The sequence below is a fragment of the Heptranchias perlo genome, chromosome 15 (assembly GCF_035084215.1).
Source record: "Heptranchias perlo isolate sHepPer1 chromosome 15, sHepPer1.hap1, whole genome shotgun sequence".
NCBI classification, from domain to species: domain Eukaryota; kingdom Metazoa; phylum Chordata; class Chondrichthyes; order Hexanchiformes; family Hexanchidae; genus Heptranchias; species Heptranchias perlo.
Window position 1 is genome coordinate 18,477,773 of NC_090339.1, and position 17,628 is coordinate 18,495,400.

Genomic DNA, 17,628 nt, shown 5'->3' on the forward strand with positions numbered 1-17,628 from the left:
CATCAGATCCTTGGGATTTATCAACTTTCAGTCCCATTAATTTCTCTGGTACTATTTTTTTTTACTAATACTTATTTCTTTCAATTCCTCTTTCTTCCAGGAAGACAGACCCAAAGTATTTGTTTAATTTCTCTGCCATTTCCTTATTCCTCATTATAAATTCTCCCATCTCTGTCCGTAAATGACCCACATTTGCCTTCACCAGTCTTTTCCTTTTTATATACCTATAGAAGTTTTTACAGTCTGTTTCTAAGTTTCTCGCTAATTTACTCTCAAATTCTATTTTCCCTTTCTTTATCAATTTCTTGGTCCTCTTTTGCTGAATTCTAAAATGCTCCCAATCCACAGGCTTACTGCTTTTTCTGGCAACTTTATATGCCTCTTCCTTTGATTTAATACTATCTTTAATTTCTCTTGTTAGCCACGGTTGGACCACTTTTCCTGTTAGGTTTTGTGCCTTAAAGAACTATATATTTGTTGCAAATTATGTATTAATTCTTTAAGTGCTAGCCATTGCCTGTCTACCATCATATCTTTTAATGTAGTCCCCCAATCAACCACAGCCAACTTGCGCCTCATACCTTCGTAGTTTCCTTTGTTTAGATTTAAGATCCGAGTTTCGGATTGAACTACATCACTTTCAAACTTAATGAAGAATTCTGTCATATTATGGTCACTCTTACCGAAGGGCTTCTTTACAGCAAGATTATTAATTCACCCTTGGTGATGGAGAGGATATGTGGGTAAATGGATATGAAATACAAATCAGTTCACATTCAATATTAGCAAGTCTGGATGAACTCTGCATAAAATGCCAGCTAGTCCTCCACAATGAAAGTTATTTCAGAAAAAAAACATTTTGTTGACAAGGTCAAACAACAGAATCTGCGTAAGAGGGTATGTACAATTTAAAGAGGAACTTTCTTCCTTAAAAAAAGGGTTTGGTAAACATTGTATTTTGCTTCTTTACAAATTTGATAAGGTAATTACATTGCAATACATCATTGTGTGTTTTGTGAGTGAAGCTATAATGATGAAAGCAATTCACAGTTCTCTCTTTTTCCTATTTCTAAACATTTTTTTTCATTATTTTACAAAGACAACGCCTCTTTAAATTTGTAGTGCCTCGACTATTTTTCTGAAGTATTTGTTTTGCCTAACACTAGCTTTTATCAAAATGTTTTCACAGGATAGATTGCCTGCACTATCCCATGTTTTTTGTACACCCACTCGTGGCTGCGGTATCTGCTATTGGCATTGAGTTCAGGCTCTGTAATCAATAAGAACCCAAGGCAGATGGGTGAAGGTCAATAGTATATAAATTGAAGATTCTGAAATTGAGCTATGCTGTAAACGCTTAAAAGTTTCCACAACACAAAGGGCCAGAAATCGTGCAGAGCGGTGAGACAACGTTCACCACAGCTCCTGTGAATTAAATTAACAAAAATACTTACTGCGGGCTCTGTGGGGTGGAATTGATTGATTTTGAACTTAAAAACAATGTGCGCCATCAACCCAGCCTCTGAGTTGATTAGCATGGATCAGTCTGTGAGAATAGAAGACATGTCCACAAAATCTGTGAGGAAGAGAAGTCACGCCCATAGATTCAGGCTGCATTGCTCAAGCAGGTAAGCAGACTTCATTCATTCAAAGTTAATATTCTGGATATGATTGTAAATAAAAATTTAAAATTCTTTTTATAAAAAGCCAAAGAAATAATTGAATTAAATTAAAGAGACAGTAGGGGAAAATGAAAAAAAAATGTTAATCTTTATTTTTTTTTTAATGACCAAAAACTATTAAAATAAGGAGTAATATGAGACTCCACATTCTTAAAATTTAATTTTTAGTTGTTTGGCAGTCATTAAGACTAACTGCGCTTTTAAAATTTAGTTTGGACCTGGTATTTTTAAGAGTACCTTTTGGTGGCGTAATTAGTTACTTTCCAGCTGGACTAATGAGCAAGTTTGCGATTTTTCAATGATTTCAATGATTGAAGCGTGCGATGGCCCTTTAATTCGAAGCTGTCAAATCGCCGGCGAACCAATAGGAGCAAGTTCACGATTTCCACATTTTAATGCGCGTGTGCAAACGCAGGAACTTGCTCCTTCAATTCACCGGTAAAAATGGAGAGCGGCGTTGAGCTCCTCCGTTATTTTGGGAGCAATTTCTGGCCCATAATACTTGGAAAAAATGTTTTAACAGGTAGGTAATTGCAGCTCCCATCTGTACAATAGGGGAAATATTTTTGCAATATTGATCGTAGCTGCAGCTCCACAGTTGTAAAATTAATAGTGAAACATTGTATGAAAATTTAGGAAACTAACAAGGTGTGATAACTCAGAAAAATATAAAGCTCTCAAAGAATATTTCATAGAATCATAGAATTTTATTTAATTCTATTCATTCACTCAACCACTCCATCTTCTCCACATTTGATGCCATTCTTCTCCAATGCTTCTTCTTTGTTGTTTCGGTCAGTGTGACTGCCCTCATTTGGTTCCACTCTTACCTACAGGCAGAGCATCTCCAGCATCTCTTCCCACCCCTGCACTCTTACTTTTATAGTCCCCCAAGGATCCATCCTGAGCCTCTCCTCTTCCTCATTTACATGCTGCCACTTGGTGACATCATCTGAAGACTTAGGGTCAGATTCCACATATACATTGACGTTACCCAGGTCTGCCTCTCCACCGCCTCTTTTGACCTGTCCACAGCCTCTCTGTTATCAGACTGCTTGTCGACATCAGATCTTGGATAAGCTGCAACTTCTTCAAGTTAGATATTGGGAAGATCAAAGCCATTGTCTTCGGCTTCGTCATAAACTTTGTACTCTCACCACTGATCCCATCCCCCTTCCTGGCCACTGTCTCACATTGAAGCACACTGTTTGCAACCTCGGCATCATATTTGACCCTGAGCTGAGCTACGACCCCATATCTTGTCCACCACAAGGACCACCTACTTCTCCACAGCATTGTCACCTCCAGACTCGACTATTCCAATGCTCTCTTGGCCAGCCTCCCATCCTGAATCTTCCATAAATTTGAGCTCATCTAAAACTCTGCTGCTTGTATCCTATCCCACATCAAGTCCTGCCCACCCATCGACCCTATGCTCGGTAACCCAATGCCTAAAATCTAAAATTCTCATCCTCGTGTTTAAATCACTTAATGGCCTCTCCCTACCTCTGTAACCTTCTCCAGCCCCTCCACAGTGATATAAATTGGATAGCCAGGTGGTGAAGGATAGAATACTTCAGTTGCTTTCAAGCCTTTATTCCGACAACTCAACATTATGTACCCTCCTATAAAAGGATACAAGCGAGTCCCCAATTGATACCCACCACCTGAAGACAATTAACACTTAATTGATATAAATCACAGATACAATTAACACACAACCCTCCGAGAACTTTGCATTCCGCTGACTGGCCTATTGAGCATTTAGCACTCCCTTTGCCCCAACATTGGCACCTGTGCCTTCAGCCATCTAGGTCCTATGCTCTGGAATTCCCTCCCTGAACATCTCCATCTCACCACCTCCCTCTACTCCTTTATGACACTCCCTAACACCCACCTTTATTACCAAGCTTTTGGCCACTTCTTCAAAAACCTCCTTCTTTGGCGGGGTGTCCATTTTTTGTTTCATTATGCTCTGTGAAGCACCTTGGGACATTTGTCTATGTTAAAGGCATTGGTCTTTACTCCTGAAATAACACATTTGCTCATAAAATAATGCCGATGTTAACAGGGCTCACCGTTATTTCTGTACGTCTGATACAGCAACTTCCGCGAGTGCACGTGCGTGGTCAAACGCAGTACCAGACTGGAATGAATGGACCAGAGGAAAGTTGCTCTTCTGCGCAGCTGGAAATGAACTAATCTACACAGAAAAAGGTACAGACAGTTTTTTAGCTCTAGGCTAACTTTTAACAGCGTTGTAAGTCTTAAAGACAGCTAAATAACCTCACTGGCACTGAAAATTAACTTTTATAAGTGTGAAGTTTCATTCTTTATGATTTTAATTGCTGTTGGACATTTGAAAAAAAATCTAAACATTTTTTTACTTTCTCTTTCTGCCTCTTTTATCTCTGTCTTTTAATTCAATATTTCTTACTCTCTTTATTTTGCTTTCTCTAACTGATTTTACATTGAATTTACTGGTCCAGCTTTCACTTCCTGGTTCTCGCTTGTCAAGGATGTTTCAATCTGATTGGTTTAGGGGACAGAAAGTTCCTTTCCCACTCATACAGCTCACAGATGCCTGGGAGAGGACGCCTGCATTTTTTTGGCTCCCCATTATGCAAATTGGCACCCAGAAGCCCGTATATAGTTTGTGGGTAAGTTTAAATCTAATGAGTGGCAGGTGCTATTCATTCGCTGCTCAGCACAAATTCCGAGCCCTTTTATAAATGCAAGTTATTATTGTTGTTCATAATGGTGAAAAATTGTTCAGCATAGTTTTTGGGAAAAGGGAACCAATTATGGTCTCTAGAAGACTGCTTGATTTTACGAACTCATTGCAGAAGAGGAAAGGCCGGTGAATAATTAATTATTATGGGGCCCTGAGAAAGGAACTTATGATGGGGGCTAAGGAACTAGTTCGAGATCTATTGTGGGCTGTATTGCATCTGAGATCCCGCATTTGTCATGGCAATTGATTTTTGAAGAAAGAGAATTACATGTTTGCCAATTGTAGTAAAGGCTTAGAACGCTTTAATGACAAAGAAATTGTTTATGGAAATAATTCAAGCAGAAGAGAATCCTTGGCACCAACGGAAGACACGTTCGGTACATGTTGTACGGAAAGAAATGGACCAAATTTGTAATATTTCCTTTGAAAGTAAGAAGGCCTGTAAGTAGTGCAGAAAAAGAACAATGCACCAAAAACTACTTAGGAACAAATGTCAAAAATTGAAGTTACCACGGCAATGCGCCTCACACCTGGATTGCATGAAGTAGTGATTGATTATGAAACTGTAATCTTCAAAACATCTGAAGGTATATCATTCAACAAATTTCAATTTCTGTGTCATGTTTGCTTTCTTCATATAATTTGTTTTGTGTTGCTTTATACTTGGACAAATTGAATAGAGGAACAGAGCTTCATTGTGGTGTTACTACACACTAAACAATGCAAGCAGTAGCTGATACCCTGCAAACAAAACCGTGATCTTTTGTTTCTAACCCTTAGTTTTGAGAACAGGACCCATAGGAATGATGGAAGTTACTTTATTGAGGCTGACTCTTGAACGAAACAGCAACAATGTTGGAACCTGCATTATATGTAGTTCAACTATCCACCAAAAGATTTGTGGACTAGAGTTCAAATTGGTAATTTTTTTTTGGTATTTGTATTTCAGGTCCTTTTCTTGGTGAATAAAACAACATAGTGTTTCTATTATTTTAATTCCCATACGTGGCATATTGTTGTGTGACATGTGTAAGAATAAATTATCTTGATTATCTAACAATTCTCATGATCCACCAGAGGACTGGTGGACAGCTAATGTTATTCCTATATTTAAAAAGGGAGATAGAACAAGTCCAGGGAACTATAGACCAATTAGCTTAACGCCAGTGGTAGGAAAAGGATTTTCAAAGGCCTTCGATAAGGTGCCGCATTGTAGACTCATGTCAAAGGTCAGAGCATGTGGAGTCAGGGGACAGATAGCAGAATGGATAGCAAGTTGGCTACAAAACAGAAAACAGAGAGTAGGTATTATGTAGCTACCCAGACTGGAAAAAGGTGGGAAGTGGTGTTCCACAGGGATCGGTGCCGGGACCACTGTTGTTCACAATTTACATTCGCGATTTGGATTTTGGAATTGGAAATACAATTTCAAAATTTGCGGATGACACCAAATTGGGGGGTATGGATAATATAAAGGAAGAATGCGTCAAAATGGAAGAGGATATTGATAAACCTGCAGATCGGGCGTGTAATTGGCAAATGAACTTCAATATAGATAAGTGTGAGGTGGTGCATTTTGGTGGGAAGAATAAGGAGACCACATACTACTTGGGTAATTGTAAACAATTTTACAACACCAAGTTATAGTCCAGCAATTTTATTTTAAATTCACAAGCTTTCGGAGACTTCCTCCTTCCTCAGGCAAATGTTTCAGGATCTCCTTGAAGCCGTCGGGGAACACTTCAGCAGTCATGGACATTCATCCACCGACCTTCGGGTAAGCGTACTCCAAGGCGGCCTTCGAGACACACGACAACGCAAAATCGTCGAGCAGAAATTGATAGCCAAGTTCCGCACCCATGAGGACGGCCTCAACCGGGATCTTGGGTTCATGTCACGCTACACGTTACCCCACCAGCGAACAAATGTTATCTGTTTTTAATATAATGGGTCATTTGCTGGCTCTCTCTGCCTTCCGGATGTTTCTGCCTCTCTCTGTTTTTTTTCCCCTGTTTGTTTTTTTGTTGAATGTGTATTCGGGGGTTCTGCAGGTGACACCTCTCTGTCTGAACACGGTGATTGCCTTGGCAACGGGCAGTTGCAGGGGCAGTCTGTAAACACCATGTATTGTTCTATATGTATAAATGCGTAGGCTTCAAGGAGATCCTGAAACATTTGCCTGAGGAAGGAGGAAGTCTCCGAAAGCTTGTGAATTTAAAATAAAATTGCTGGACTATAACTTGGTGTTGTAAAATTGTTTACAATTGTCAACCCCAGTCCATCACCGGCATCTCCACATCATGACTACTTGGGTAATAGGAGTGTAAACAGGATAGAGGAGGAAAGGGATCCAGGGATACAGATACACAAATCACTAAAAGTAGCGACGTAGGTTAATAAGGCCATAAAAAAGACAAATCAAGCACTGGGGTTCATTTCCAGAGAGGTGAGTTCAAAAGCAAAGAAGTTATGTTAAACTTCGATAGAACCTTGGTTAGACCACACTTGGAGTATTGTGCGCAGTTCTGGGCTCCACATTATAGAAAGGATATAGAGACATTGGCGAGGGTGCAAAATAGATTCACAAGAATGATACCAGAACTGAGAGGATATCCTTATGAGGAAAGGCTGAACAGGCTGGAACTCTTTTCTCTTGAAAAGAGAAAGCTGAGGGGTGACCTAATAGAGGTCTTTAAGATAATGAAAGGGTTTGATAGAGTGGACATAGAGAAAATGTTTCCACTTGTGGGGGAGTCCAATACTAGAGGTCGTAAATATAAAATAGTTGCTAATAAATCCAATAGAGAATTCAGGAGAAACTTCTTTACCCAAAGAGTGGTAAGAATGTGGAACGTGCTACCACAAGGAGTAGTTGAGGCAAATAGCACAGATGCATTTAAGAGGAAGCTGGATAAACACATGAGGGAGAAAGGAATAGAGGGGTATTCTGACAGGGTTAGATGAAGTCGGGAGGGAGGAGGCTCGTGTAGAGCATAAATGCTGACACAGACCAGTTGGGCCGAATGGCGTGATTCTGTGCTGTAGTTTCAATTTAACTCGATGCACCTGGGGATCCCCTCTATTAAAATGACTAATAGAAGTTCTACTGTAGTCCCACTAATTGAATCGATGCCATCTAAAGATGCCATCATAATATACCACATATATTCTGTTTAAACAGTGGCCTGGCCCCAAAGGTAAACTAAATGTAGTGTCCTGTGGATGGTATGAGTTCAATTTAATGGAAATGATTTGCCAGTTCATAAATTCACAGTAAATTATTTCTATTATGATTATAATGGGGAATGAAATACACTATTATAGACCAGACGTAGAACAGAATATATTGTGAGTTAGAAAATATGCCGCAGAAGCAAGTGGGAGATTCTAATTCTGTATAGTTTTTGGATATGGTACAAGTATTAAAGGAGCAGTATGTTTGCGTTTTGATCTAAGTTCTTTTCAACTGAAAGAATCACTGGAATATTTACCCTAAGCATCTTCCAGCATCCATTTCTTCAGTAACTTGATAAATCAATAGTCCTCTTAAAGTTAAAAAGCATTGTAATATTACAAAATGCATGATGGGTTACCTCAACTGTTGGAAGCCCTGGATGAATTGTTCAATGGGTTTTATTAACAATATAAGAACATTGTTAAAAATATAAGTAAAGTTTTTTAAAAAACACACAAATAATTTACATATGATCTGGACATCAAAAAATTGAAAGTTTTTTGTGGTTTTAACCCTTACCATGGTGAAGGTGAGACTAGCTATTTTGGTTCTGCTGATGATTGATGAGTTTACAGGGTTTGAAGATTGATTTGGTTGTAGTTATGATATGAACAGGTTATTCTTCACATTTTGGGCTTTTGATCAAAGGAGATGAAGTGCAACATCTATAGGATGTGGCTGATGTATCTTCCTTAGCTGTGATGGCCTTGTAGAGAAAACCTTCATACAAAAGGCACTTCCCACTACATGACTGTTTACTCAAGGGTCAGTACCCTGCAAGGACTTTGCTACTTATCTTTTGTTTCCAGGCCTTTGTCAGCTCCACCAGGTTTGTTCTGCTGGGTAGAGACCTTTTCCTCTGAGAGTATAATGCCTTGTTGTTGATGAAGGAAGTGAAGATACAGGAAAGACATTTTTGTGTCATGATTGAATTTCTCCATTTAACTTGAATTTTCCTTATTACACTGTGAATGAGTCTGCGGAGCTGCATCTCCAAGTGAGTTGACTCTGTGGCGCCGTTCTGTTCATTTTTCTTGCCTCTAATTGACTGATTCCTGCTCAGGTGCTCACTCCCTGGTTGGTCTATCTAACAGCATCTCTTGGTTTGCTTTTTTCCACGAAGCGGATTTTAACTCCGGGCCAGTTTCGGCAGGTAAATAGTGGTGAGTTAGAAAAGTAATGGGAAGCTGGCCAGGAGAGCATTGGAATAGTTGAATCTGAAGGAGAAAAAGGCCCGAAGGAGAGTTTCAGCAGCCGATGGTCTGAGGCATTTGTGGAAGGGGACGGTGTTAAAGAGGTGGAAGTCGGTGGTGTTTGTGATGGAGAGTAACAACTGCATGTTACTGGCTCAAAAGGTGGTGAATTATACTGCATCTAGCCTGGGTCTGATCTCTTTCAGCAGGATTGTGGTACAGATGGTGGCAGATTCTGACTACACACAGCCTGCAACAGTCAAAATTTTAAATCAAATTCATTTGAAGTCATTTGGACCGCATAAGTTCGAGCATCTTATTGCAAATATACATTTTTTTGTGAATTTGCAAATTTAAAATGGAAATTTTTATTTTCTCTACTGTTACTTGCTCCATTTGTTTTGCCTCTTTGTATTTCATAGGCGTAGAGATTTGAAAAGGGCTGTTCTCAGCACTGCTCCCTCGTTGGTGGTTAAATCTGACAACCCTTCCCAAACTTACAGCCCAGCAAAATTCAAACAGGCAAAAGCAGTGCAACAAGAAATATAAGCAGTAGCATTGAGGTAAATTGGGATTCTGCACCAGCCATTGAAGGAGAGTGGTTCGGGTCCAGCATCAGGGAGAGTGGGTTGAGAGCAGCCAGCATCAAACTATCCCAGTCCAAAAGAAAAAGTAACCTCTGTCGCTTGCTAGTTAGAGTATAGAAGTAAATATTATTTATCCTTCTACTTAAGAGGACTACTGGGATAAGAGCACTTTCATATGTCCTCAGAGTGTCATTATCCATATGGCAGGTCAGAAATTTCCACACTGCCTAAAACATCTTGACAGCTCAATTGGCATTATTGCTATTTAATGATAATGCTACAGCGTCTATATTTATAGTCACTGAGTTTAAAACAACCTTTGCCCCATATACACTGCTGTTGTGCTTGTAAACAATCATCACCATCAGGTGAACATCACCCATGTGGCCAGTGTTGAAGTACACATTATAGTTATAAATACGGAGGGGAATATGCATTGAAATGGGCTATAAAAAACACCATTGCCAAATGCTGCAGTGGAAGAGACAGTACTATGACTCATAAAATGTTGAAGAAAGTCTAACCTTGAACATATATTCCTTAATGTATTTAATATTCAGGAGAGTGTATTCAGCTGAAGTTTCTGCAGTATTAACAATGGAATTTGAATTTGCACAGATTCAAACTGCAAATTCTGGATTTTAGACTCATTACAAATCGGGATGTGTTTTTACAGTTTCTGGTTTTCACAAAGTTTGAATTTTGAGTCCGTAATCCTAGGCTGAATGAATAACTGAATTTTATCCCGCAGACAAACTTCCCTGGAGTGTTGGTTAGGAGTAAGAAGCAAAACTGACTTCGAGAGCAGTAGTTTTCAAACTTTTCTGTATGGGGGATCCCTGCAAATATGGGCACACTCCCAGGGACCCCATCCTGACTTCCAAAGGTCAGTTTCAGCTGTCCAAGAGAAAGCTGTGCCAAAATTGCAGAAGATGTTTTTTTGTATTAGTTTACACCAATAGAAATGACAAGCCAGTAATCAGCAAATACAGAAACATAGAAAAAATCTGATGACAAATGGATGGAAATTTGATGACCTCATCAACCCTCTGAGATCCCTTCATGGCTGTCCAAAGGATATAGAGACCCCAGTTTGAAAATCTGGACTCCGGAAAGCACAGATACGTAGACACAGATAATCACAGGTGTACACAATCAGGGCAGTGTCCTAGTCCCAACCATCTTCAGCTTCTTCATCAATGACCTTCCCTCCATCATAAGGTCAGAAATGGGGATGTTCGCTAATGATTGCACAGTGTTCAGTTCCATTCGCAACCCTTCAGATAATGAAGCCGTCCGAGCCCGCATGCAGCAAGATCTGGACAACATCCAGGTTTGGGCTGATAAGTGGCAAGAAACATTTGCGCCAGACAAGTGCCAGGCAATGACCATCTCCAACAAGAGAGAGTCTCTCCACCTCCTCTTGACATTCAACGGTATTACCATCGCTGAATCTCCCACAATCAACATCCTGGGGGTCACCATTGACCAGAAACTTAACTGGACCAATTATATAAATACTGTGGCTACAAGAGCAGGTCAGAGGCTGGGTATTCTGCGGCGAGTGACTCACCTCCTGACTCCCTAAAGCCTTTCCACCATCTACAAGGCACAAGTCAGGAGTGTGATGGAATACTCTCCACTTGCCTGGATGAGTGCAGCTCCAACAACACTCAAGAAGCTCCGACACCATCCAGGACAAAGCAGCCAGCTTGATTGGCACCCCATCCACCACCCTAAACATTCACTCCCTTCACCACCGGCACACATTGGCTGCAGTGTGTACCATCCACAGGATGCACTGCAACAACTCGCCAAGGCTTCTTCGACAGTACCTCCCAAACCCGCGACCTCTACCACCTAGAAGGACAAGAGCAGCAGGCACATGGGAACAACACCACCTGCACGTTCCCCTCCAAGTCACACACCATCCCGACTTGGAAATATATCGCCGTTCCTTCATTGTCGCTGGGTCAAAATCCTGGAACTCCCTTCCTAACAGCACTGTGGGAGAACCTTCACCACACGGACTGCAGCGGTTCAAGAAGGCGGCTCACTACCACCTTCTCAAGGGCAATTAGATGGGCAATAAATGCTGGCCTTGCCAGCGACGCCCACATCCCATGAACGAATAAAAAAAACCACACAAATAGAACCACCAATACATATAGTTATAGATGGAGTAAGAAGAAAGTACTTGAATAGATATATTGCATTATCGCCTCTTCAGTACATGCTTCACACCCAATGAATTGCTCTTGAAGTATAGTCGCTTTCAGGTAGGCAAGTGCAACAGCAACTTTGCGCTCAGCAAGATCCCATAAACAACGAATAAGATGAATGACTAGTTCATCTGTTCTTTTCTTGGTGCTGTTAGTTAAGGGAGGAATGTTGGCTAGAACACCTGGAGAGCACCATGCTCTTCTTCGAATACTGCCAACTGATCTTTTATGACCACTGCACAGAAAAACAGACTTTTCAACAATGCAGCACTCCCTCAGTACTGCACTGGGGTGTGATCCTAATTTACATGCTTAGGTCCTCGGGTGGGGCTTAAACCAGTGACCTTCTGACTCAGTTGAGAGGGCTACCAATTGAACCAAGCTGATACTTGATGAGAAAGAAAAACACAGTTACACATGGAGAGATAGTGATAGCCACACAGGGACAGAAAGGGAGAGAGAACCACAGATACACATAGGGACAGAAGTGAGCCAAAGATACACACTGGGACAGACTGTCCACAATCCACAACTTCAGCGATGTGGCAGGCTCTCTTCAGGATTATGACTGGAGTATCTCCATTGGAGTTGATATCATTTAAGGCAGATGTCCATGTTTGTAACAGAAATACAGGAGCTGTTATAATTGCAACTTAGTATTCTTTATCAGTCTATAAAACTCCTACTGAATACCACTGGTAAAGCTTGACACACTGATTCGCCAGTCTGTGAAATTCTCAGACAGTGGCATTACATGGAATTCTGTCCCTTGTACACAGCAGTTCAGAATGAGATGTGCTGCTATGTTCGCCCCAGAATTTACATAACATTAGTGTGTTTTAGGATATCAGAAACAGACATGAGTTCAGAACAGTTATACAGGTTAGATTATTACTTTGATCCCACAAATAAAAAGAGGTATCCATTGCACTACCATGTGCCTTTATTATCTCTGCTTTTAATCAGGTATCAATTGTGGCTGAGAAGCTAGATGGGTAACTTGCTCCCTCTGTTACTTTTGAGTTGGTCACTAGGGGGTGCAAGGGAGTAGTTTATGAATCTTGCCCTGATTTCCCTTCCCTTGGCAGGGATGTGATGTGATGTGAGTGGTTGTTAGCACAAACCCATGTTGCATCACTTTGTGAGCTGCATTTTCTTTAATAACAGAAGCATCCAGATTTTATTTTCATTTATACATCAATGCAAATGGCAAGTCTCAGAGCCATACTACCCAAAATATATTTTATTTGATGGCTTTGTGGCGTTACACTCCACTCTAATTTAAATACTTTTCTGATATCCAATTTTCTGCTTGATTTCTCCAATGTACCCCTCCTGCCCTCCCAAACTCCATCCTACACAAACCCATCCAGAACTCTGTCACTTGTATCCTTTCTTGTACCAAGTCCTGCTCACCAATCATCCCTGTCCTCGCTGACCTGCGCTGGCTCTCCATCCTGCAGTGGGTGGACTTTACCTTCATCAAAACCTTGCATGACCTCGCTCCACTTCACTCTGCAACCTCTTCCATTCCTACACCCCACCTCGCACCCTCTTCTTCTGAGTCTGGACTTCTGTGCATTCTATCTCTTCTGTCTGTTTCATCAGAACCTTCAGCCGTCATGGCCTGAGAAATTCCTCAGAGCTGCTCCTGCTTTGCCGCAGTAACTTTTCTGGAAGTGCGGGAGAAACTCAGTTTACACGGGAGCAGCTCTGATTAAATTCCCGGCCTCGGACTGGAATTCTCTCCCAAAACCTTTCTAACTTGATTCACCTCATCCCACCTTCAAAAGCTTCTTCAAAATCTATTTCTTTGACATCGCCTTTGGTCACCACCTGCAGCCCTTCTCTCAATCCCTGCTTGGTGTTCAAATTGCTCCCCGGTCCACATTCCCTGCCTTGGGATGTTCAAGGTTCTGTATAAATTTGATTTGTTGATATTGTGTGGAGGATATACTGTGCAGAGTACCACCTCAACCAGTCAAATGCTTTTTCAGCATCAAATAAAAGCATAGGGCTACCATTCTCCCTGTAGAACATAAACAGTTCAATATCAGATTTCATCATCTGAGGCACGTCTACCCTTATAAAGCACATCCAAAACTCTTATTTTTCCAAAACAAAGATTATTCACCTGGAACAGTCATTGTATTGGCTTGCCATTACTTGTCGTGCACAAGATCATGCATAATAAGTACGTCAGACATTTCTGTCATTAACTGAGCAGTGCAACAATAGAGTTTTATCACTATATATAAGTGTCACATTGACTTGAATTTAGTAAAGCACAGAATCCTTAAGTAGTGTGGCAAACTATGTGAATGTGGATTTTCGCTGGCTAAATGCCAAAATCTTCTACATATATAATCAAGCATTAGCATACTTTTAGCTGTCCAACTTCAACAAAATTAGATTGAGTGAAAAATACAGGCACTGTGAATATTAACCTTGCTTTACTTTGAATTTGGTCTTTGAATCTGTCCACTGGTGCTTGGCTAGACAATTAATATCATAAGTTACTTATTCACTTTTCACTATTTCACTGTTTACAGTGGTGGGTTTATGCTGCATGAGCTCCATATAAACTCCACTCGATAGTGAATCCAACAGTATAATTCATCCTCTTCCTTTTTTCTGCTGAGCATCAGTTGGGCTGTACTTAATACAGGATAAAGTTATAATCAATGTCGAAGATTAACGTATGGTTAAATTCATTGTATAGCTGACATGTTGACAGCTTTCAATTTACAAGTATGTCCAGGTACATTTAAGTCTATTTTAGTACATTACTGATAAGCTGCTAGCTTCATACAACATCATGCTTCAATGTTGGCCAGAAGAGCGGGGTGGATTTGTCTCCTTCTGGTCACTCGTGTTTGCCTGCAAGGTTGATCTCCGTTTGTGGCTGTATATTTTCTTTCTTTTTTATTTGTTTTTGGTGTTTGCTTCTCTTCCTGGTAAACCTAAACTTACCTTCTGTTCTCAAAAACCTACAAATAATATTCTAAAACATTTGCCCATATGTGACTACACTGTTGAACCCTATGAAGTCACACTCTTCATATTTTCTCAGCTTAGACTTGCTTCATAAGTTGTTCTGAACTCCCGAATTTCTTTCAAAATCTCTTGACTTCACTTCTCAAGACCTTTTCTTGTAGCTTCGATAACTTTCTTCTTTCTGCCACTGTTTACTGATTTGGGTGTGAAAACTCCAATATTTCATACACTAAAATCCCTTTTCCCTCCTGTTTGTCAGGTGACCAATCAAAATGATCCATTTGTCAAAAGGATTCACTTTTTAAATGTCACTCATTTGTGATGGGCATCTGCCAAGAACTTTTGATGATCAAGTTTCAATCAGCTGAGCAATGCCATCCTGACACTATGATGTTTCACCATTTGTTTCTTGGATTTGATCAAAAATGAGACTGCATTGTTCTCTTGTCTATCATTATGTACCACGATAGGCTTAGTTACTACTCGACTGCCATGGGAGCAAACTAAAGAAGACTTTGGGCTGGATTCTCCTCTGCAACCCTGCGTGAAATCAAACAGGATTGTGGCAGAAAATGAGGGAAAATTTGGGTGGTGAGGCCTTCCGCCACCAAAGGAGGATTTTCATGAGTGGAGAATTCTCTGCTAAATTCCTTGATAAGTGCTTGTTTGATTCAGTTGTTTACGGTACCATTTCCTTTTCGTTGCCTTTGCAGCTGGTCCATGACTGGACCTCTCTCCCATCTTGATGCTGTATGTTGCAGAGGTTGCATCACCCAGGATTTACTGCGGCTCTGCACCCAGAGTTCTCCAAATTGTCAAATTTATCCCCTGGTTTCCAGTGGGATTAAAACACAAACAATGCATCAAACGCTGCTCGTAGCTTTGCACTTTGTGGGAAGCTGACCTTTTTTCAGTACTGCAGAAGATCTCTCAGGCAATCTTTCTGCAACAGTAAAATTTTCCACTTTATGAATCATATTATTTCTTTGACCTCCACATTTATGATGAAATCAAAAGAAAGAAATACTTTTATAAAACACACCAATAACAGTGACTCTGAATGATCAGAGTGAACTATCTTCTGAATACTTCCAAGCAAAAATGAACAAAGGTACTGTATTACACCAGACTAAAAATACAATATTGTCAAATCATGAAAGATATGACTACTTCTAAAATAAAAAATCCTGAATGCTATGAATATTGTAAAATACAACGATGCAAACTTAGTGGTGAGACACTATACAAAGCTCTGAACTCTTAGAGTAAAATCCTTTCTTTTGTAAGGTCAATGGCGTTAGTTAGATTTGAAGCAACAAACCCTGTTTCAACTGTGACTCAAAAGGCACAATCCGAATTACAGAACCTGACAACCCAGTTCAAACTCATTTTCTCAATTAATCCTTCACTAGTCACAGCTATTGTGACAGGTACCATGTTTTGCTGTGGGCAAAAAGCTTTAACAATTTTGAGACCTGAATATGACATGACGTTTGATGTGCAGTTTCTACTGTTACTCTAGTGTCCCTTCTCCTGAAGGACGTTCCAAGATGAGGAGTTTTCCCCATAGCCTCAACCTTTGACTGGACTCTGAGTTATTTCGGGCAACCTGTGAAACACAACAGATGTCCAAATATTCCTGGTGCGATTCTTACAGAGCCTTCTATTTTAGCAGTCTCAGCTATTGAATCTTCTGGAGGGGTACCTCTTGCTGTCTCTGTTTGAATCAAGTCAGTGATTGATATGTGAGTTCCTTTGTTCTGATAATTAATATAAAGAGTTTTGCATATTTTGCTTTTCTTGGCTCTCTGCCAAAAACAATTGTGCAAGTTAATACCAGTTTCCTAATCGCTGTTCTCAATGGGGAATGTTAATATAGACAAGTTGATGCTTCTGCATTTTCCTAACCTTTTCACACATTGAATGGCATTACTGATTTAAACTAATCAGAGACCAAATTAAACATGAGACCTCAAACATTTGAGCAGCAGAAAGCAAACAAGTTCTTAATTTATAGTTTTTTTAATATTTCATTTTTCTAGATTTGTTTTGATCCCTACATTTTAAAAAATATTTTTTAGTGGTATACTGGAGAGAAAATCAAAAATAAAGTGTTGCAGACTGGATCAGATGTTATAGTCCAAGATGTGAGATTTGCTTTGGTCAGCCAGGACACATGTCTGACACGTACAAAAACCTACCACCATCTTTAAGGTTCTCCAAATGAAACTTCAGTGATATCCACAGAGCTAGACTTCCTGTTTGTCTGAGACAGAATACACAATTCCTCCCTTTATGACACACCACACTTTATCTTAATCCTGAAAGTTTAGGTGCAGGTTGGCAAGATCCAAGACTTTGGGAGCCCCCTAATTGCATGCAAGGGTATTTTGAGAGTTTAACCAGCTAAAAGCTGCATGGACTACCGTACTGGCAAGCTTCTTGTTACTTGTCCAGACTGGATCACCCAGCTGTTAGAGCTGTGTTGTCCAATAGAAGTCGCTGACTAGCCACAGGCGTGGCTACGGCGACACTATTTTAGCAAATGCCATGCACACAATACCGGTAAATGTACTTCATGTGTATGTTTACTTAACAAACATCTACCTCCATTCAGTGTGAAACTTTGCAGACTTTTTCCTTCATCAACATTTGGAATGATGGTAGGAATTTATTAGACAGTGAGCGATACTTTGACTTCATCCGAGCAGTTGCTGAGAATATTAACTTGCACAACGAGATGTGCCAGACCTGCCCCTGCTCTCCATCCAAAGAGTTGGATGTTACTTTCCCTTTGCTATGATGTGCTCTGTTGGAGCCGCTTGTTATTGGTTGGACTTGCTTCCTTCTGCCGGCCTGAAGCAGTTATTCTGATTGGTACAGGGTCTTACAGGTTAAATTATGAGGACTGGTTGCATAAACCTGGCTTTATTCCCTTGAGTTTAGAAGCTTGACGGGCGATCTAATTGCAGTCTTTA

The 17,628-nt window shown here is 40.3% G+C and overlaps 1 long non-coding RNA gene across 1 annotated transcript in view; it reads left to right on the plus strand.

The window, feature by feature from the left end:
• Positions 1-1,381: 1,381 nt before the first annotated feature.
• Positions 1,382-17,628, plus strand: part of LOC137332696 (uncharacterized) — a 69,443-nt gene continuing 53,196 nt past the window's right edge. Inside the window, exons 1-2 of the long non-coding RNA XR_010965716.1 lie at positions 1,382-1,628; positions 3,754-3,899. This is a non-coding gene — a long non-coding RNA (uncharacterized lncRNA). The remainder of the gene's footprint in view (positions 1,629-3,753; positions 3,900-17,628) is intronic.